Here is a 22,924-nt window from a genome sequence, read left to right on the forward strand (position 1 = left end):
GCTCCAAACCACTTGGTAGCTTTAAAACAAAGTCTCCTTGAGCTTTCACTTGCACCCTTGCTCCATTTCCCATGAAGAGACTTGTCGTTCCCGCTTCTCGATCACTTCTTTTGAACCCCTACAAAGAATTGCAAATATGAGTTCCACATCATGTGTCTAATACCCATGTATTACAAGAAGTAATACTAAGCTCAATGTATACCATATATACATTACCTGAGGTTTGCCCTGCATCCCTCTTTTCCTTCAACTCCTTAAGGTAGACCGGGCAGTTTCGTTTCCAGTGACCCATTTCACCGCAACCGAAGCACGGATCTTCCTTGGGGTTAGCTTTACCGGCAACATTTTGCTTCTTGTTGTTGGTTGGGGTAACCATCTTCCCCTTTCCCTTACCCTTGTCTTGGTAGGCGGGTCCTTTCCTCTTAGCCGCCTTTGGCTTAGAAATGTTATGGTTTTTGGACCCGCCTTCATTGATCGTAAACACGGGTGAAGCCCTTTTTCCCATGCTTGCTTCTGCCGTCTTAAGCATGGCATGTAATTCGCCAATGCTTTTATCCCAACCATTCATGTTATAGTTTAACACGAATGTGTCAAACCTCTTTGACAATGAGTTAAGGATAAGGTCCGTGGCTAATTCATTAGACACGTTGCAATTTAGACGGTTTGCTCGATCAATGAGGCTTTTCATCTTAAGGACATAAGATGAAACGGATTGGGTGTCATCCATCCGACATGCATGAAGCGCTCGGACCGTTTCAAAGCGCTCGACACGAGCTTGTTGAAGGAACATCTCCTTCAATTGTGTGATCATGTCATATGCACTATGATGCTCGAAATCCTTTTGGAGTTCGGGTATCATAGTCCCAAGCATGAGGCAAGAAACTTGCAACGAATCGGTGCAATATTTCTCCCAATAAGCCATGGCTTCCGTATCATCCTCGTCCGGTTGATCGGGAATGGGGTCTTCCAACACATACGCCCTGTCCTCAAGTTTGAGGACTATTCTTAGATTGCAGAACCAATCCATGAAGTTTGTATGGTTAAGTTTTTCCTTTTCGAGGATTGACCTCAACGATAGGTTGTTAAAGTTGATAGGTGCGTTTGGAATGTTGTTGTTGTTATTGGCGGCCATCTACAAAATTTAACAAAGTTGTTTAAGTATTAATTTTAATTTAACAATCAATACCCTTTAAATCCAATTGATATTTATTAAATTTTAGAATCCAATGGTAAACCAAATTTCGGTTAGGTGACCTTTATCCCGTCATTTGATTTAGCTAGGTAGTTATTATATGACAATTGCAATCCTTTTGTAACTTCTAATTTATGGGATCATGCAATCCTTTTGCATGGCATATTATCCCATCAACGCCTATCTGTTCATCATGCTTCGGTGACCCTAAGTTCATGATTCCCAAATCAAGTCGTCCTACTTGTGCTAACGTGTAAATTCAACATACTAGTGGTTAGGTGACCTTTATCCCACAAGTGTGCGAAATTCACCTCAATCATATTAGTTTGCTCATAACGGTTAGGTGACCTTTATCCCATTAAGAGTTCCCTAATATTTTTAAGTGTTTGCACAAAAGGATGGCATTTAACTTGTTTGCCTTGTTTGTTAAAGGGATTTTAAGTTTCATAATTTCTAGTTTGAGAAAACTTTTATGCCATACACCAACATGCATTTAGTGTATGGTATTTATGAAAATCTATTTACATGTTATGTAATAAAGATATTTCATTACTTTGATATAAACCGTTTTATATGTGCAATCCGTTTCTTGTTCTTAATAACCATTTATTAGCGTCTTTTGCCATTTCAATTTAACCGATTAAATTGTAGTTTGGTACATTTCATGTTGTTAATAATTTAACCAATTAAATAGTAGTTTTGCTTGTTGTTAACTTGTGTGATAACTTGTTGTAGTAACATACACAATCCACAATCATACAAGAAATTAAAACAACCACGCATGCAAAACAAATGTTCACAATCAAGCCTTTTGGTAGACATTTTGTTTAGCCGAAAACAAAATGCCACCGGGTAATGGGTCATAACACAAAGTAGGAGATTTTACCACTCCCACTTAATCTTGCATCCAAGTAGATTCTTCTTGTGTTCTTCCTTTGACACCATCCTTTCATCTTCATTTTTACAAAAAATATATCCTAATACATTTTTCTAAAAATGAAAATATAACCTAATCTATTTTACATACCAAATATGAAATAAATTACATAACCAAAATTAATATTACATGCCAAATGAATAATTAATTTTACAAACCAAATGAATGAATATTACAACCATATCAATTGAATAATAAATCAACCAAATAAGCATTCATTCAAACACATGGTCATGGCTAGATTGTGAACTTACAACATACAACAAAATTGACCAATTTGCAAGTTCCAAACCCACTTTTGGAACCCTTAAAATTCGGCCAAAATCATGAACCCACCCAAACCCGAATATTTTTACATTCTACTTTCATGCATGTACATAGAATGAAAAGTTGGTGGGTTTTAAAGACCATATATAAGAAGCATATTTCATTGACTTCGGCTCTAGATACCATTGATGGAATTCAACATAATAACAAGTTTCTTAATGTTAATAAAATCATGAAACCAATTCATATTAAGTTATAACAAGCGGAAGCATAATTACTAAGAAAACAAGTTAATATGCATAACCATTTTAGTTGAATTCCATATAGTTAATATCAAGTCTTGAAAGATATGCTTACAAATAAGATGAGAAGATAAGAAATGTACCTCCTCAAGCTAGTTGAGGGTAGTTTTCAAGCAAGCAAGATGATGAAGAAGATGATGAAAATTGAGCTTCAAATGGATGAAACCTCAAGTGATTTTACCCCAAACTTATCACCAACACTTTGCACTTTGGTTAGGATTTTGTCACACTTGAAAATGAACCTTCAAATAAACTCAAGACCACCTTCTTGATGCCAAAAGAATACGGCCAGAATTCCCAAGGAAAGAAAAGAGAGCTTGTTTGATTTATTACTTGATATTTGATAATGCATGTGTCATTCTTTTGGTCAAGGAACAAATACATAAGGTTTTGTGCATTTTGAAACTCACAAACAAGCATGGGTGGACCTCTCTTGGTTCTCACAAAAACCGTCCCCCATGGGGATTTATATAAAATATTAGCCTTTAAATTTTATAAAACTAGTTCCATTTTAATTACCATGTATTTGTTACTTGTTCCATTTTAATTACCATTTTATAAAACCTTTTATAAAATGTATCATAACACAACTATTTAATCTTATAAATAATTAATTCCATATCATAAAAATTATCCAAATAATTTATCTCAAGTAATAATATTTTAGAAAACCGATTTTCTAAAGTCCAAGTGTCGCGTATTTATTTAACAACCCAATCGTTAAGATTAAATACATATAAGGTGTTGGTAAGTTTGTTATTGGGTATGACCCGACTTGGATCATAACACATTAGCCACATTAATTTAATATGTCTCTCGGGCATACGAAATACCATCAGTTCTAGCACACGTCGAGAAAGTACAAACTTAAGAAAAGAGCATCAATGATGTTCCCGTCACAAAAGAATTTCCCGATGTATTTCCGAAAGAATTACCGCGATTACCCCCACATCGATCCGTTGAATTTCAAATAGATCTTGTACCAGGAGCTGCACCAATAGCTCGTGCTCCTTACAGACTCACACCCAGCGAGATGAAAGAACTGCAAAGCCAATTACAAGAACTTTTAGAGCATGGTTTCATTCGACCAAGCACATCACCGTGGGGAGCTCCTGTTTTGTTTGTCAAGAAGAAAGATGGTACATTCAGGTTGTGTATCGACTACCGAGAGTTGAACAAACTTACCATCAAGAACCGCTACCCACTACCGAGAATCGACGACTTATTTGATCAACTACAAGGCTCGTCTGTTTATTCAAAGATTGACTTACGTTCCGGGTATCATCAAATGTGGGTGAAAGAAGATGATATTCCAAAGACTGCTTTCAGAACACGTTACGGTCATTACGAGTTTATGGTCATGCCATTTGGTTTAACTAATGCACCAGCTGTGTTCATGGACCTTATGAACCGAGTGTGTGGACCATACCTTGACAAGTTTGTCATTGTTTTCATTCATGACATACTTATTTACTCAAAGAATGACCAAGAACACGGTGAACATTTGAGAAAGGTGTTAGAAGTATTGAGGAAGGAAGAATTGTACGCTAAATTTTCAAAGTGTGCATTTTGGTTGGAAGAAGTTCAATTCCTCGGTCACATAGTGAACAAAAAAGGTATTAAGGTGGATCCGGCAAAGATAAAAACTGTTGAAAAGTGGGAAACCCCGAAAACTCCGAAACACATACGCCAGTTTTTAGGACTAGCTGGTTACTACAGAAGGTTCATCCAAGACTTTTCCAGAATAGCAAAACCCTTGACTGCATTAACGCATAAAGGGAAGAAATTTGAATGGAAGGATGAACAAGAGAAAGCATTTCAGTTATTAAAGAAAAAGCTAACTACGGCACCTATATTGTCATTGCCTGAAGGGAATAATGATTTTGTGATTTATTGTGACGCATCAAAGCAAGGTCTCGGTTGTGTATTAATGCAACGAACGAAGGTGATTGCTTATGCGTCTAGACAATTAAAGATTCACGAGCAAAATTATACGACGCATGATTTGGAATTAGGCGCGGTTGTTTTTGCATTAAAGACTTGGAGGCACTACTTATATGGGGTCAAAAGTATTATATATACCGACCACAAAAGTCTTCAACACATATTTAATCAGAAACAACTGAATATGAGGCAGCGTAGGTGGATTGAATTGTTGAATGATTACGACTTTGAGATTCATTACCACCCGGGGAAGGCAAATGTGGTAGCCGATGCCTTGAGCAGGAAGGACAGAGAACCCGTTCGAGTAAAATCTATGAATATAATGATTCATAATAACCTTACTACTCAAATAAAGGAGGCGCAACAAGGAGTTTTAAAAGAAGGAAATTTAAAGGATGAAATACCCAAAGGATCGGAGCAGCATCTTAATATTCGGGAAGACGGAATCCGGTATAGGGCTGATAGAATTTGGGTACCAAAATTTGCAGATATGAGAGAAATGGTACTTAGAGAAGCTCATAAAACCAGATACTCAATACATCCTGGAACGGGGAAGATGTACAAGGATCTCAAGAAACATTTTTAGTGGCCGGGTATGAAAGCCGATGTTGCTAAATACGTAGGAGAATGTTTGACGTGTTCTAAAGTCAAAGCTGAGCATCAGAAACCATCAGGTCTACTTCAACAACCCGAAATCCCGGAATGGAAATGGGAAAACATTACCATGGATTTCATCACTAAATTGCCAAGGACTGCAAGTGGTTTTGATACTATTTGGGTAATAGTTGATCGTCTCACCAAATCAGCACACTTCCTGCCAATAAGAGAAGATGACAAGATGGAGAAGTTAGCACGACTGTATTTGAAGGAAGTCATCTCCAGACATGGAATACCAATCTCTATTATCTCTGATAGGGATGACAGATTTATTTCAAGATTCTGGCAGACATTACAGCAAGCATTAGGAACTCGTCTAGACATGAGTACTGCCTATCATCCACAAACTGATGGGCAGAGCGAAAGGACGATACAAACGCTTGAAGACATTCTACGAGCATGTGTTATTGATTTCGGAAACAGTTGGGATCGACATCTACCGTTAGCTGAATTTTTCTACAACAACAGCTACCATTCAAGCATTGGGATGGCGCCGTTTGAAGCACTTTATGGTAGAAAGTACAGGTCTCCGATTTGTTGGAGTGAAGTGGGGGATAGACAGATTACGGGTCCGGAGATTATACAAGAAACTACTGAGAAGATCATCCAAATTCAACAACGGTTGAAAACCGCCCAAAGTCGACAAAAGAGCTACGCTGACATTAAAAGAAAAGATATAGAATTTGAAATTGGAGAGATGTTCATGCTTAAAGTTGCACCTTGGAAAGGCGTTGTTCGATTTGGTAAACGAGGGAAATTAAATCCAAGGTATATTGGACCATTCAAGATTATTGATCGTGTCGGACCAGTAGCTTACCGACTTGAGTTACCTCAACAACTCGCGGCTGTACATAACACTTTCCACGTCTCGAATTTGAAGAAATGTTTTGCTAAAGAAGATCTCACTATTCCGTTAGATGAAATCCAAATCAACGAAAAACTCCAATTCATCGAAGAACCCGTCGAAATAATGGATCGTGAGGTTAAAAGACTTAAGTAAAACAAGATACCAATTGTTATGGTTCGATGGAATACTCGTAGAGGACCCGAGTTCACCTGGGAGCGTGAAGACCAGATGAAGAAGAAATACCCGCATCTATTTCCAGAAGATTCGACAACACCTTCAACAGCTTAAAATTTCGGGACGAAATTTATTTAACGGGTAGGTACTGTAGTGACCCAAACTTTTCCATGTTTATATATATTAATTGAGATTGATATTTACATGATTAAATGTTTCCAACATGTTAAGCAATCAAACTTGTTAAGACTTGATTAATTGAAATATGTTTCATATAGACAATTGACCACCCAAGTTGACCGGCGATTCACGAACGTTAAAACTTGTAAAAATGACATGACGATATATATATTTATATACATATGGTTAAAATGAGATTATGATAAGTAAGTATCTCCATAAGTATATTAACAATGAGTTATATACATATAAACAAGACTACTAACTTAAGGATTTCGAAACGAGACATATATGTAACGATTATCGTTGTAACGACATTTAAATGTATATATATCATATTAAGATATATTAATATATCAAATATCATGATAATATAATAATTTAACATCTCATTAGATATAATAAACAATGGGTTAACAACATTAATTGAGATCGTTAACTTAAAGGTTTCAAAACAACACTTACATGTAACGACTAACGATGACTTAACGACTCAGTTAAAATGTATATACATGTAGTGTATTTAGATGTATTAAAATACTTTTGGAAGACTTCAAGACATATATCAAAACACTCATACTTAACGAAAATGGTTACAGTTACTTTCCCATTCTTTTCTTTCATCAAGAATTCTAGTCGTATTCTTACCCGTATTATACACAGCTTCAAAACGTACTTACTATGGGTATATAGCAATAGGAACTAGCATGGGATTCCACTCTTGATTATGTCATGTATGACTAATCAATTTTAACTTCTACCATGAGGTAGTCAACTAACTTGAACTCCTTTTAACCCCACTCACCACTCACCAATTACCACTCATCATTCACTCCATTTCACTTCCAATTCTCTTTCTAATTCTCTCTCAACACACACACTATTATGAACGTATTTTTCCAGTAGTTAATCATCATCTTCATCAAAAATCACTTCAAGAATCAAGATATAATCATCATAGGAAGAACACTTCAAAAATCCCTTCAAGTTTACTAATTTACTTCCAAGCTTTCTAATCCATTCCAAGTAATCATCTAAGATCAAGAAACCTTTGTTATATACAGTAGGTTATCTTTCTTATTCAAGGTAATATTCATATTCAAACTTTGATTCAATTTCTATAACTATAAACTATCTTAATTCGAGTAAAAATCTTACTTGAACTTGTTTTTGTGTCATGATCCTACTTCAAGAACTTTCATGCCATCCAAGATCCTTTGAAGCTAGATCATTTCTTGTCACTTCCAGTAGGTTTACCTACTAAACTTTAGGTAGTAATGATGTTCATAACATCATTCGATTCATATATATAAAACTATCTTATTCGAAGGTTTAAACTCGTAATCACTAGAACATAGTTTAGTTAATTCTAAACTTGTTCGCAAACAAAAGTTAATCCTTCTAACTTGACTTTTAAAATCAACTAAACACATGTTCTATATCTATATGATATGCTAACTTAATGATTTAAAACCTGGAAATACGGAAAACACCGTAAAACCGGATTTACGCCGTCGTAGTAACACCGCGGGCTGTTTTGGGTTAGTTAATTAAAAATTATGATAAACTTTGATTTAAAAGTTGTTATTCTGAGAAAATGATTTTTATTATGAACATGAAACTATATCCAAAAATTATGGTTAAACTCAAAGTGGAAGTATGTTTTCTAAAATGGTCATCTAGACGTCGTTCTTTCGACTGAAATGACTACCTTTACAAAAACGACTTGTAACTTATTTTTCCGACTATAAACCTATACTTTTTCTATTTAGATTCATAAAATAGAGTTCAATATGAAACCATAGCAATTTGATTCACTCAAAACGGATTTAGAATGAAGAAGTTATGGGTAAAACAAGATTGGATAATTTTTCTCATTTTAGCTACGTGAAAATTGGTAACAAATCTATTCCAACCATAACTTAATCAACTTGTATTGTATATTATGTAATCTTGAGATACTATAGACACGTATACAATGTTTCTACCTATCATGTCGACATATCTATATATATTTTGGAACAACCATAGACACTCTATATGTGAATGTTGGAGTTAGCTATACAGGGTTGAGGTTGATTCCAAAATATATATAGTTTGAGTTGTGATCAATACTGAGATACGTATACACTGGGTCGTGGATTAATTCAAGATAATATTTATCGATTTATTTCTGTACATCTAACTGTGGACAACTAGTTGTAGGTTACTAACGAGGATAGCTGACTTAATAAACTTAAAACATCAAAATATATTAAAAGTGTTGTAAATATATTTTGAACATACTTTGATATATATGTATATAATGTTATAGGTTCGTGAATCAACCAGTGGCCAAGTCTTACTTCCCGACGAAGTAAAAATCTGTGAAAGTGAGTTATAGTCCCACTTTTAAAATCTAATATTTTTGGGATGAGAATACATGCAGGTTTTATAAATGATTTACAAAATAGACACAAGTACGTGAAACTACATTCTATGGTTGAATTATCGAAATCGAATATGCCCCTTTTTATTAAGTCTGGTAATCTAAGAATTAGGGAACAGACACCCTAATTGACGCGAATCCTAAAGATAGATCTATTGGGCCTAACAAACCCCATCCAAAGTACCGGATGCTTTAGTACTTCGAAATTTATATCATATCCGAAGGGTGTCCCGGAATGATGGGGATATTCTTATATATGCATCTTGTTAATGTCGATTACCAGGTGTTCACCATATGAATGATTTTTATCTCTATGTATGGGATGTGTATTGAAATATGAAATCTTGTGGTCTATTGTTACGATTTGATATATATAGGTTAAACCTATAACTCACCAACATTTTTATTGACGTTTAAAGCATGTTTATTCTCAGGTGAATATTAAGAGCTTCCGCTGTTGCATACTAAAATAAGGACAAGATTTGTAGTCCATGTTTGTATGATATTGTGTAAAAACTGCATTCAAGAAACTGATTTCGATGTAACATATTTGTATTGTAAACCATTATGTAATGGTCGTGTGTAAACAGGATATTTTAGATTATCATTATTTGATAATCTACGTAAAGCTTTTTAAACCTTTATTTATGAAATAAAGGTTATGGTTTGTTTTAAAAATGAATGCAGTCTTTGAAAAACGTCTCATATAGAGGTCAAAACCTCGCAACGAAATCAATTAATATGGAACGTTTTTAATCAATAAGAACGGGACATTAAATAATGTCGCGTCTTATATACTCCATTACCAACATACATCGAGATTCAAAACACTCGATCTCAAGGTTTTCTAACCACCCGACGAACCTCATGGTTCATCAACTCCAACATACAAGTGAACACGCGCTTAACAATCGAACACCAAAACCCATTTCCATGGCTTGGTAGAAACATCTCCCAAATACTAAGGAATGCTTGGTTGCACCAAGTCTTACGCCCTTCGCCCATTAATCACAACATCACCATAGGGTACTTCCATTAGGAACGTCACCCATAACAACAATATGCATAACACAAGGCATTTTACAAACTCAAATTCAACGGCACTTAATAAATAATCAAAGGACATATTTACTAAAACGAAATGTACCTTAACGTCTCTTTGCTGCCCCCGTCCCCGCTAACTTGGGACATTCTGACTTACGGTGTCCTTCTTCTTGGCAATTGAAGCACACCATGCCATCACCCTTTGGTACCGAACATTCCCAAGACTTGTGACCCCTCATGACACAATTGTAATATCTAGATGCGCTAGAATCCGGTATACCCGTCCGCGTACCACTCGTGCTCACACTCGGACCCTTAATCCTCTTACTCGGAGCACCATACGAAACAACCTTTCTCTCGCTTGAAGGTTCACCAATCTTTGATCACGTATACGACTCGAAACCTCTAGCCACGGTTAATAATTCCGCAAACGATTTTGCGTGACCCCGACTAATCTTATTCTTCAAGTCATCATTCAAGGTTCGATAGAAATCTTGCATCAACAAATTATCATTCCCCAAATACTCCGGGCAAAAACGAGCCTTCGCCATAAAGGTCGTCTTGAGAGTATTCAAATCCATAGAACCCTGTTGCAAATTTCGCAACTCATTACGCAATTCTGACAAATCGGCTGAAGTCCGAAATGCCTCGAAGAATTCCTTCTTAAACCCGTCCCATGATAACGCCATAAACGGTTCACCACCGACAAGATCAATCTTACCATCCAACCAATCCTTTGCCATACCCCGCAACAAACTAGTAGCGAGTCTTGTCCTCTTCTCAGGAGGGCATTCAATAGTACGAAAACACCCTTTGACATCCGAGATCCAAGTTGTGCTTATCAAAGGATTCGGTTTCCCGTCATACATCGGAGGTTTAGTCCTCATGAAGCTCTTAAGACAACGCTCCATTTCACTACTACCCCGAAATTCGGAATACTTCCTATCCATTTCTTCTCGAAACGCACTCATTTGCTCCACAAGCCGCAACTCTAGTGTTAAAATCCAAATTGTTTATCTCGATCCCATTTCCCGTCGCCATTCTAAGGAATGCAAAGCGATTAGATCACGAAAGTATAAAGCACACAAACAACACTGCCCCATCTTGCTAAACACTCATCGTACATCACTTGTTTGACATGATGTGCACCCGTAATAAGGTTTGCAAGTCCTTATTACACACACACGTCGTCTCAACTCGTTAGTACAACGACCGCCTCGCTCGATGATATAAACAAACATAAATTAAATTCTACACGATATAAACACACGCGAGAATTATCATCACAACACAATCATATATTAATAATATCCGCATTACTAATATAAACGTTAGTCAACCTATAAACAAGGCACTAACTAAAACCATTTCGACCCGTAATCCTACAAGTCCAGCAACAAATAAGCACACACAAAAGTCTAAGTCTAGGCACCTATCTCAAGTCACCTAAATCCCTTAGACCATGCTCTGATACCACTTGTAACAACCCAACCCGTATTAAAATCGGCCCATAAAAAATTTTCCTTTTAATACGCGTTAAATAATACCTTAGGTCCCAATTGTGTTTCCATAAACATCGTTAATACAATAGAAGGTTTAATAAACCTTAAAACATTTAATACATTGATTAATTGTCCAAACGGACATACACGACCCGACTAGTTTAGTTTCCAACCGAAACCGAGCATGGTGATTTGGGACTACGCTACCCAAATCCTAATCGAATACAAAAGCAAGATCTTCTAAGCAACCTAGCCAAGATCTCTAATCCCCAAGCTTACCCGAGCCGCCAAGCATGCGATCCTATAAAAATAGCAACAACGAGAGGGTAAGCTAACACTTAGTGAATGATAATATACTACATACATATATATGTATAAAATGGACACGCCACACAAATATCAAATACCGCATACCGAAGCATCCATGTATAAGGCAACTACACTAAGCATACCGTACGATCTCTAAGCAACAAGCTAAAGATACATCAATAAAATATAAGTTCACCAACAACGATGTGAACAATGCCAATAAGCTACACCCAGAGGGTTAGCTACATCACGACAATACAACATTATATGTATACATATATGTATATATATATATATATATATATATATATATATGTATATATATATATATATATATATATATATATATATATATATATATATATATATCTCGAATAACATAATTTGCTTAAGCTTACAACACAATAACCATGGTTAACCAAATCTTCGCAAGGGAATGACTTCGCGAAACAAGTCATCGATGTTCATAACAACCGTTAGCTTCCAAACACGACTATGGCATGCTAACCCCCGAGGTGTTCCAAAAACAGCTATGGCATCACCCCCAAGTGTTCCAAAAACGGCTATGGCATCACTTGATCAATGTGTGAGTAAAACACTGCTATTACTCACAATCATGTGCACAAACACGGCTATGTGCAACAATTAATACGGGCAACAACGTGGGAGTAAAACACGGCTATTACTCACCAGCATATGCACAAACACGGCTATGTGCATAATTATCAATTGGACAAAACGGCTATGTCCCATAACTATGGTCACAAAAATGGCTATGTGACACCATAACTACGGGCACATAAAACATATACATACATACATAGATATTCCACTCACAATATTAACCCTTCGCTATTGGGGTTATATAATCCACATCACACGCCCATGTGATAACGTACATACAAAGTGTGCACCTCGACAAGGTAGTCAACCAAAATGCACAATCGTGCCAATTGGACCTATACACAAGTCCAACAATTCCACCTATATGAGAAGGGAGCTCTATAACCGAGAACCCCTTCACCCGACCCGCACCCATCCTACACATACATATGCATATAGGATATTAACACTCACCTTGTCGCCTTGATGAATGCAACCGAATAATCCGCAACATGCCAATGGAAAGTACCTGTTCCATTATCACAAATACAACAATAACCCCGAATATTGGTGTTAATCTCCAATTAACAACTAAATGGGTTTCACCTATGAATCATACAATCAAAAGCCCCAAATTTGAATGATGAACACGAAAATGAAATTCGGAGTTAGAGCTTACCACTAGTATCACCGTGTAGCCAAGAACGAGGAGAACAATCTAGTCAACTACGCCAAAGATCAAATCCCGCTTCTTCCTTTCCAAAAATCCCTTTGAAATCAAATGGGTGTTTGAGTTTTGAGAGAAAAATGAAAAGAAAAGGAAAATGAAATTAGAAAAATGAATGAGTGGATGAGGTTAAAGCCTCAAATCTGGCTCAAACGTGAAAAGACCAAAATGTCTTTGCTTCTCATGTAATATTACAAAAATCCGGCACCAGTTTGCCTAGAATGCCGCGCCGCGGCCTTAAATGTCGCGCCCCGACATTTGCCTAGTTCTGGGATCATTTTTAATCAAGCTTCTGATCTGGATTTCAGTTAAATGCCGCGCCGCGGCCTCCTTTGTCGCACCGTGACATTCAACGTGGTCTGACACCTTTCCTTGCATACAAGACCTCAACACCCAAACATGTCCCGAACCCTTCATATGCCTATCGTACATACACAATACACCTATAAATCATGTACGGGGAAAAACAGAGTGTTACAGATTAGATCTTTCAAGAATTTAGCATATCTTGGCATTCCTGAAATCACATCAATGAAAGGAAGATTGACATTTATTTGTTTAAACATATCCAAGAATTTGAATTGCTTGGATTTAAGTCTTTCCTTTCTCATTTTACTTGGGTAAGGAAGCGGTGGTTGGTATGGTTTAACATAAGGCTTTTCTTTAACTGTGTTATCTTCATTAACCTTTTCAGCTACCGATTCTGTTTCCTTCTCTTGCTCAGATTGTGGTGCCTGTGTAGTAGGAATAGAGTCATTAGAAATTACAGGTATTTAAGGTGATTTGAGCGTAATACCACTTCTTGTGGTAATGGCTTTAGCTGTTTCATTCCGGGGGTTAGAATTTGTATCGCTCGGTAGACTCCCCGGTTTTCTTTCACCTATCAACCTTGCTAGGTTACTTACTTCTTGTTCCAGATTTTGGATTGAAGCTTGTTGATTTCTAAATGCTTGAGCATTTTGTTCATTGGTTTGTTTCTGAGATGTGAAAAATTGCGTTTGAGATTCAACTAGCTTCGACATCATGTCTTCTAAATTTTGCTTTTTATCATCGGTTTGTGTTGGTTTATTTGGAAAAATAGGTCTTTGCTGATTGTAAGTATTATTAGATACTTGTTGATTGTTGTATGGAACATTTCGGTTATAATTCTGATTTTGATTGTAGTTTGGTCTTGGCAGTTGATAATTATTCTGATAACTATTTCCAGGCCTTTGGTTCATGTATGAAACATTCTCTCTTTGTTCCATTGTTTGTTCAATACTGAGACAATCTTTTGTCAAATGTGGTCCTCCACACTGCTCACAACTAATTCGTATTGCGTGAATATCTTTAGTCATCATTTCCATTCGTCTCTCAAAAGCATCTAACTTTGTAGAAATGGAATTAAAGTCATGGCTATAATCGGCTCTAGCAGCTTTAGATGATCTAACGATGTCTTTTTCTTGATGCCACTCATGTGAGTGGGAGGCTGTGTTATCAATAATTTTATAAGCTTCAATTGCAGTTTTCTTCATAATGGAACCACCAGCTGCTATGTCGATGTCTTTTCGTGTAGTAATGTCACATCTTTGGTAGAATATTTGTACTCTTTGATAAGTGTCTAAACCATGTTGAGGATATCCTCTCAATAACTTTCCAAATCTTGTCCACGCCTCATATAGAGTTTCATTTGGCTTCTGCGTGAACGTAACAATTTCTCCTTGAAGTCTCACGGCCGTAGATGCCGAAAAGAATTGTTTAAGAAATTTTTCAACTAAAACATCCCATGTATCAATCGCCCCTTCAGGTAACGATTCTAACCAATCTTTGGCTTCTCCCTTTAAAGTCCAGGGAAATAACATGACATAGATCTGTTCATCCTCAACTTCTCTGATCTTAAATAGAGTACAAATTCTATTAAAGGTTCGAAGATGTTCGTTTGGATCTTCTTTCGGCGCACCACTAAATTGGCATTGATTAGTTACCATGTGTAATATTTGTCCTTTGATTTCATAATCTGGCGCATTAATGTCTGGTTGAGTAATTGCGTGACCTTGGCTAGTGCGTTTAGCCCTCATTCGGTCTTCCATACTTAGAGGTTCTAGATTTTCCATGATTAAATTTGTTGAATCTGAATCATTAGAGGATTCTGATTTAATGGTTTCTTTCTCGAAAATCTCTGGATGAGTGATTTGTGGTTCAAGAGGAATGATTAGTGGTTCAGGATCTCTGAGTTATCCTTGAATATACTCCGGGTTCTCAATTGCGAGGTCGGGTTCAAAAAATGGATTATTGGAAATTTGAATTAGAGTATTTGGTTGACTAGATGACGATTCTAAAGAAAAATCAAAGGCGACAATATTGGCTAGATATCTTGATCGAGTTACAGGTGGTGAACGTATGAAAGGTGGTGAACGTTTTGCTCGGTGCATTCACTGAATATCCTATTAGTTATAAAAAAATATAAAAAATTATATAAGTTATCAAATTAATACACTTTTCTGATTTTACCCACATTTCGAATAGCCAATAGATGCAGCAGATAGCCAGGACCCTTTAAATCTGAAGCCCACAACTCGCCACTAACAAATCCAACTATTACTACGAACCAAAAAATTTTGGATGTCTATCAATTTAACCGCTTAAAATAATTTTTTGTCGAAATTTTGAAGATAAAATCTATGTCTTAAAAACTAGAGCGTCGAGAAATAAGAGGAAGAAAAAGAGTGCGTCGAAAAACGTCGAAAAATAAAAGGTCGAAAAATAAGCGTCGAAAAATAAACAGTCGAAAAATAATAAACGTTGAAAGGAAAGCGTCGAAACTTAAAAGTCCAAAAACTAAATATTAAAAGTTGCGTCTAAAGGATTTAAAGCTTAAAAGAAATTCTATATCCAAAACGGCAATAACTTAATAGGCACTAAAATCTCTTAAATACTTAAGCGATAAGCGTCGTAAAATTCTAAAGCGCCTAAATCATAATCTAAAGAAAAAGCACTTAAGGGATTTTATGGCAAAGCTTAAAAATCTAGAAATACAAATTAACTACGGCAAAATACTAAGTTACGAACTAATTACGAACGAAAAATATACAAATTACGAATTATATGATTAAAATATACAATTTATAAAAAGAAACAAAAATGATAAAATTGCTTATTTTTATAAAAATATTATTTTTATATTATTATTTTAGAAAAGTATTAATTTTATAAGTAATAAAACTAATTAAAACTTAATATTACTAACTATAAACTAAAATTAAAAACTAATTAAATACTTAAACCCTAATTAGGTTTAATCAATAATAATAAAAATTAATAAAATCTAAACTGTAATTAATGCTGTACCAGGTATGAGCGTGTCAGAGAGCTCCGCCAGTGTGGATTATTTCTGCCCAAAAGCTCCGCGAGTGCGGAGGATGCAGATTAAATGAGTTGCAGGCTCAAATTATGCAGGTTCAGCGTGTTTTTTTTTTAGTTTTCCGATTTTAATCATATAAAATAAAACTTATATAAAAAATACTTATTAGTTTTTATAACTTTTAACAAAAGTAATAAAAAAAATTATAAACTTTTTAACTTAAAAATATAGATATTTATTTTTCTTTTCTTTTTATATTTTTGTATTTTTAATATTTAAAACTTATAAACATATATTTTTACAAAAATAACTTAAAAACTAATTTTATTTTATTTTATTATAGCGTTCTATGGCGTTCCCCGGCAGCGGCGCCAAAAATACTTGATGTGTGCGAGGTGTAGTACGAAATAGATTATATTTTACAAAGAAATACTATTAAATACGATACAATTTACACAATTTATTTATTTATTTATAGAATGGATATACCTAAACCTTGCTACAACACTTATAGGCAGTGTACCTAATCGTAGAGTAGTGTAGTTTTTAGTAAGTCCGGTTCGTTCCACAGGGAGCTAGCTGAGTTTAACGATATATATATCTTAAACTATATTTGTATAAATATATATAAGTAATATTATTATTATTATAAAAAGGGGGTTTTACCGTTTAATGACCGGTTTGTCGATTTTATGTCTTAAGTCACAATTAAAACCTAATGTAAAATATTAAATATAAATACAACTTAATTTAAAGTGTAAAGTAAATGACGATAAATAAAAGTGGGATAATTAAAAGTACGATAATTAAAATGATGGTAAATAAAAGTGCGATGGGATATAAAATAAAGAGAATTATGCTTATTTAAACTTCCGTAATCATGATGTTTGACGTGTTGATTTTAATTTATTACCATGGGTTAATTGTCCTTTGTCCTGGATTATTCGATATGTCCATCTGGTTTTTGTCCATAACAGTCCATCGGTCATAAATATAAAGTGCGAGTGTCCTTGTCAAATTATCCTTATACCCGAAGTTAAATATTCTAACTAATTGGGGAGTTAAACTGTAACAAGGTTTTAATACATTGTTAATGATTACACCAGGTTATCGACTGTGTGCAATCCAAGGTTTTAATACTTCATTAACAATTACACCAAGTGTCCTTGTATGTAATCCACCCCTGTTTTAATGAGTCCATTGACTATTAATCCATTCCTGTGTCCGGTCAAATGAACGATTATTAGTATTTATAAATATCCCGCCCATCGTGTCCGATCGAGTGTATGTGGTTATTTATAATTACCTCAAATTGTAAATCTCTATATTAAATTAACGAACTATCATTCAGTTAAACAAATATAAAGCCCATTAATAGCCCATAGTCCAATTTCCACAAGTGTCGGTCTTTTGTCCAAACCCCAATTATGGTCCAAAATCCAATAACCCAGTCTTAATATTTAGTCCAACATCACGATTACTTTGGCTTAAATAAACATAATAATAACTTAGCTACGAGACATTAATTTAAAAAAGTTGAACATAACTTACTATGAGTATTAATCGCGTAGCATTACACGGACAGAATTTTGACTTACAAACTTAAAACATTCGCCACTATAACCTTATTATTATTAACTTAATATTAAAATTAAAATTATAAAATATATATATATATATATATATATATATATATATATATATATATATATATATATATATATATATATTTTACGTAGATAGAAAGAAAGAAAAAGGGGTGAATGAATTGAGCAGAATGCGCGGCTTTTTATAGGCCCACTTTGAACTGTACAGCTCCGCGAGTGCGGTACTTTTGTACCTTACAGCTCTGCGAGTGCGGAGCTTCGGATTCCAGCTCACCAAATTGAGTTAAACGTGGGCTGATGAATATTATAATATATAATATAATAATATATAATTTTATATAATTATATATATATATATATATATATATATATATATATATATATATATATATATATATATATATATATATATATATTATATTCTTGTGCATAGTTGACTTGTAATTTTAGCTCCGTTGAGTCGTACGTTGATAGTTGGTTCATGTCTCGGTTCTGGATTTTCGAACGCCTTTTCGTACGATTTAATATCTTATACTTTGCGTTTTACGGCTTGTACTCTTGTAATTTCTAGACGTTTCTCATCAATAATTTGAATCACTTGGATTATACTTTGTACTTTTTAGCTTTTTGGTCTTTGCATCTTCAAATCGTCGATTCTGTCTTTTGTCTTCACCTTTTATTATTTAAACGAATATTACTTGGAAATAGAACAATTGCAACTAAAAGCTTGTCTTTCTAGAAGGATAATGCTATGAAATATATGTTCGTTTTTAGCATTATCACCTACGGTCATACGCCTTACAAAGCTCCATCCATTCTCTTAGGTCAAAAGCTAACTTATATGTCTAAAGCCAAACACACCATCTGCTATTCTACTACCCAAGGGTCAAGACCCGCTATATGCCGATCTGCAAACTTACTTACTTACACTACACAATATCTGAATCGTTCCTCACATTCTGGTCTAGAAAACAGTCTTTACCACGAGCTAAAGAAATTCAATGCTGACAACCTGCCTCTATCTAATAACTGAACAAGTCTAATTTCGTCTGAATTTCAAACTTGATCTATCATTAATCTTACAAAATACCACGAAAATTCCATCTCATGTCTAGGTTATACACACTAACTCTCGAGTCACTACTAATGACCCACTACATGATATCTGTCAATCATGATTTGAGGTTATCCCCGAGTCACCTTTATCGAATTTCCTAGATCAAATCACTCTAAAACACTGAATAATGGCTATTATTTACCTTAGAATACACAAACTTATCTAATTTCATCACTACAACATAGCCAAATCAACTAGGATTACACTAAATTACCCAAACTCCATAATTTAATACCTGTTTCAATCTCGATATTCAAGAATTTCGTTGAAATTCGCTTATCTGGTTCAATATTCACCCAATTATTCAACGACTAAATCATGATTCTTGTCAACTCAATCATAGTAAAAATGACTACCAACCCAATTTCAAATCAATTCAATCATTACATCACAAATCTTGAGTAAAGAATAATCGTCCACACATTCTGAAAGTAATTATCCAAGTATTAATTTCCTCAAGTAACATCAATACACATGCCCAACACTGCTACAGTTACATCAGAAAGATCGTCACTAGGTTAAAGTGCTACCAGAACCCGCAATTAAATACCTAGTTCAAATTCAATATTTAAGGGTTTCATCATAAATCACTTATCTAGGTTGATACTTACCCAAAATTCATCACTTAAAGCATGACTTTATTCATATCATCAATAGAAGAAACACTTACAAATGCAATATTAAACCAACATTAATCATTCAAACATGGATTTCAAGTCAACGATATCCACTACCACAAGCAATAAACATCCATCTAACAATTAAGTCCGTCAAATGATATCAATACATGCATTTGACACCACTAAAACTATCTCTGCATCGACTTTATTTTTCTTCAAACTTCATCAGAACTCAAAACTAAGGCTTATTCGATCATCAATGTCACGACCCTACTTTTTCCGTTATCTTTTTCCGTTAATTATTTAACGACCGTTAACTGTTAGTGTGCCACGTCATTTCTATAACCTATATTATTATTTTTGTAATAATATATATATAATAATTATTATGTGTTATGTGAATATATATATTCATATTTTAATTTATACGTTTCTACGTTCCGCGGATTTCCATCCGGCGAATCTTTTCGGTTTTTAAACCAACGGTCGAGCTTTCGGGATTTTTAAATCCTAAATATTTTAAATATGATATTTTATGATCATATTATTAGTAGGTGTATTTATATTTATTTTTCGTCGCGCGTTCGTTATCTTTCCGGATTTTTAATCGCGTAAGCATGTTTTCGCGTTTTGGGCTTCGTTCGGGATTTCGGGCCACAAGGATTTCACCATTTAGCAAAATTGGGCCATGGGGCCCACCCCCATGACCCCCATTCGGCCGAAGTCCACCAAAGGAGGGAGTATACTCCCTTGATTTTTCTTTTTCCACTTCATTTTACAAAATCACAAAACCTAAATCTATTTTTGCTCTCTCCTCCTCCCTTCTCCTTTCTAGGCCGTCGCCACCACCACCTTACATCACCATCTTCACCACTTTTTATTGCTTGGATCATCAATTGGCTTGCATAATCGGATTCCTCTCGTCTTTCTCTACACATCCATATTCTTTGATTCTCAATTAGGGTATAAACCCTAACCCTAGAACTTTCCATATTTAGTTATATTTCTGTATTTTGAGTTTATATTATTAGTATGATGTATATTAGTTGTTGTAATGTTGTTTGGATGCGTAGAATTACTCGTTTGCATATGATTTCGGTTTGTAAATTTTGGACAGCAGTTTGATTAGTATATTCTGACTTTGTAACTGATATGAATGTTAAAATAAAGTACATAAATGAGTTCCTCTCATCAAGACATTAATTTTAGACTCCGGATTCATGTCGTTTCGATTCCCGGAGCCCTAGATATGCTTAATTTGGTTTTTGTTAAAGATTGAAAGGTGTTCTTGGCATGAACAAGGTTGGGTCCGACTTTGTGACCATCCTTGGTGTCTTTAGGGTGTGTTATTTGGTTAGGACTGATGGTGGGACGAATTTTTATGTTCGGGTCACCTAAATCCGAGCCACGGTTCACCCGTTGTGCCCGAATTACTGTTTTGAGTAAATTGATTTCCCAAATGTTGTCATGGCTGATATCCACGACCTAGGGACTGTTCTTGGAGTGTTCGTGAGTTCATATTTGTGTCGGGTGGTTTGAGAAGGTGAAGTTGCATATGTGGCTTGCCCGAAACCGACACCCGGGGCTCAAGATACGACCCGACGAACTTTTAAACTTAAAACTTTTGGTTCATTACTATGGGTGGTTGATTTAAACTACTTGATTGGGTTTATTTCCTTTTTGGGAAACTTTTGAAATAAAAGAATGCAACTTTGTTTATTTAATTCATTTAAGTCCGATCAAGCTGTGGGACCAACTGACGGATCCGTTAAGTGTTTTGACGGGGTCGTCACATGTGGTATCAGAGCTCTGGTTGTAGGGAACTAGGCGGTCTTAATGTGGTCAACCCGTGGTTATTAGGGTGCATTAGAGTCTAGTCTACAGCCCGACCTTTTTGCTTTAGCATTAATATGCATTTCATTTCGTATAAGTTATATTATTAGCTTTTATATCTTTTTGGTATGTGGTTTGCGGTTTTGCTGTTTGCAGATGTCGACTTCGAGCAATAACTTCGTTGCTGCTCCTGCTCCACCATCTCCTGCTAGACGTCGTGCTAATCAACCAGAGATCGATGATCCTGTTCATTACTATTTTTCTACCATTACTCATATGAACCGGGCTTATAATGAGGTGACACGTATTAACGCCCTTAGTGATTGTTTGCGCACCTTGCCACATAATGAAGTTATGGACGAGATCCGTGCCGACATGGGTAACTTTATCACCTTCAAGCATAGGGTTGAGGATGCGAACCGCAAGCGTGATCGAGAAGTTAATGCTAAGTTCGAGGCTCTCGAGAGCACTGTTTGTGTGTTGAAGGAAGAGTTGGATGTTGTGAAAGGGAAGTTGCATAAGTATGAGGATCCTGCTGAGACTCATGCTGGACCAGCTTATCACACCCGCTCTAAGCGAATGTGATGTGATTATTCATATTGATTATCTATTTCATCAGACTTAATGTCCTATTTATACATACATTTTGGGTTATGTACGGCGTTTTGCCGAGGATTTTATTAAGATTTTGTTATGGGATATTTTTCATTATGTATGGATGGTTATTTTTATGACATCTATTATCATTATCTTGTTTTATTTCTGATGTTGTGGCTCTTGGCATGTTATGTTATGCGTAATATATGTTCATGTATGTTAGGTGTTATGTATGTTGTATGATGTTATCATAAAATATGTATGCATGTGATGGTTATTTCTATAACAATCATAACTGTCATGTTATTACTCATAGTGTTAGTTGACTAATATCTTAATGGTTAGTCTTTTCGTGTTTTGATCTATTCCTTTATGACACTAGTATTATTCTTGGTACTAACGGATGTGTTATTCTATTTTGAAGATCATGCCTCCAAGAGAGTCCACTGAAGCGCGTATGCAACGCCTGATCAATGAAGTAATTGCTGCTGCTATGGCAGCAAATGCTAATGTTAACGCCAATGTGAACAACAACGTGGGATGCTCCCACAAAACTTTTATGGCTGGTCGACCTCAAGAATTCAGTGGTACGGAAGGACCAATAGGGCTTACTCGTTGGTTCGAGAAAATCGAATCTATTTTCAGGGTCAGTCGAGTCCGTGAAGAGGACAAAGTTAGTTTCGCTAGTTGCACTCTC

This window comes from Rutidosis leptorrhynchoides, chromosome 2 (genome assembly GCF_046630445.1).
Source record: "Rutidosis leptorrhynchoides isolate AG116_Rl617_1_P2 chromosome 2, CSIRO_AGI_Rlap_v1, whole genome shotgun sequence".
NCBI classification, from domain to species: domain Eukaryota; kingdom Viridiplantae; phylum Streptophyta; class Magnoliopsida; order Asterales; family Asteraceae; genus Rutidosis; species Rutidosis leptorrhynchoides.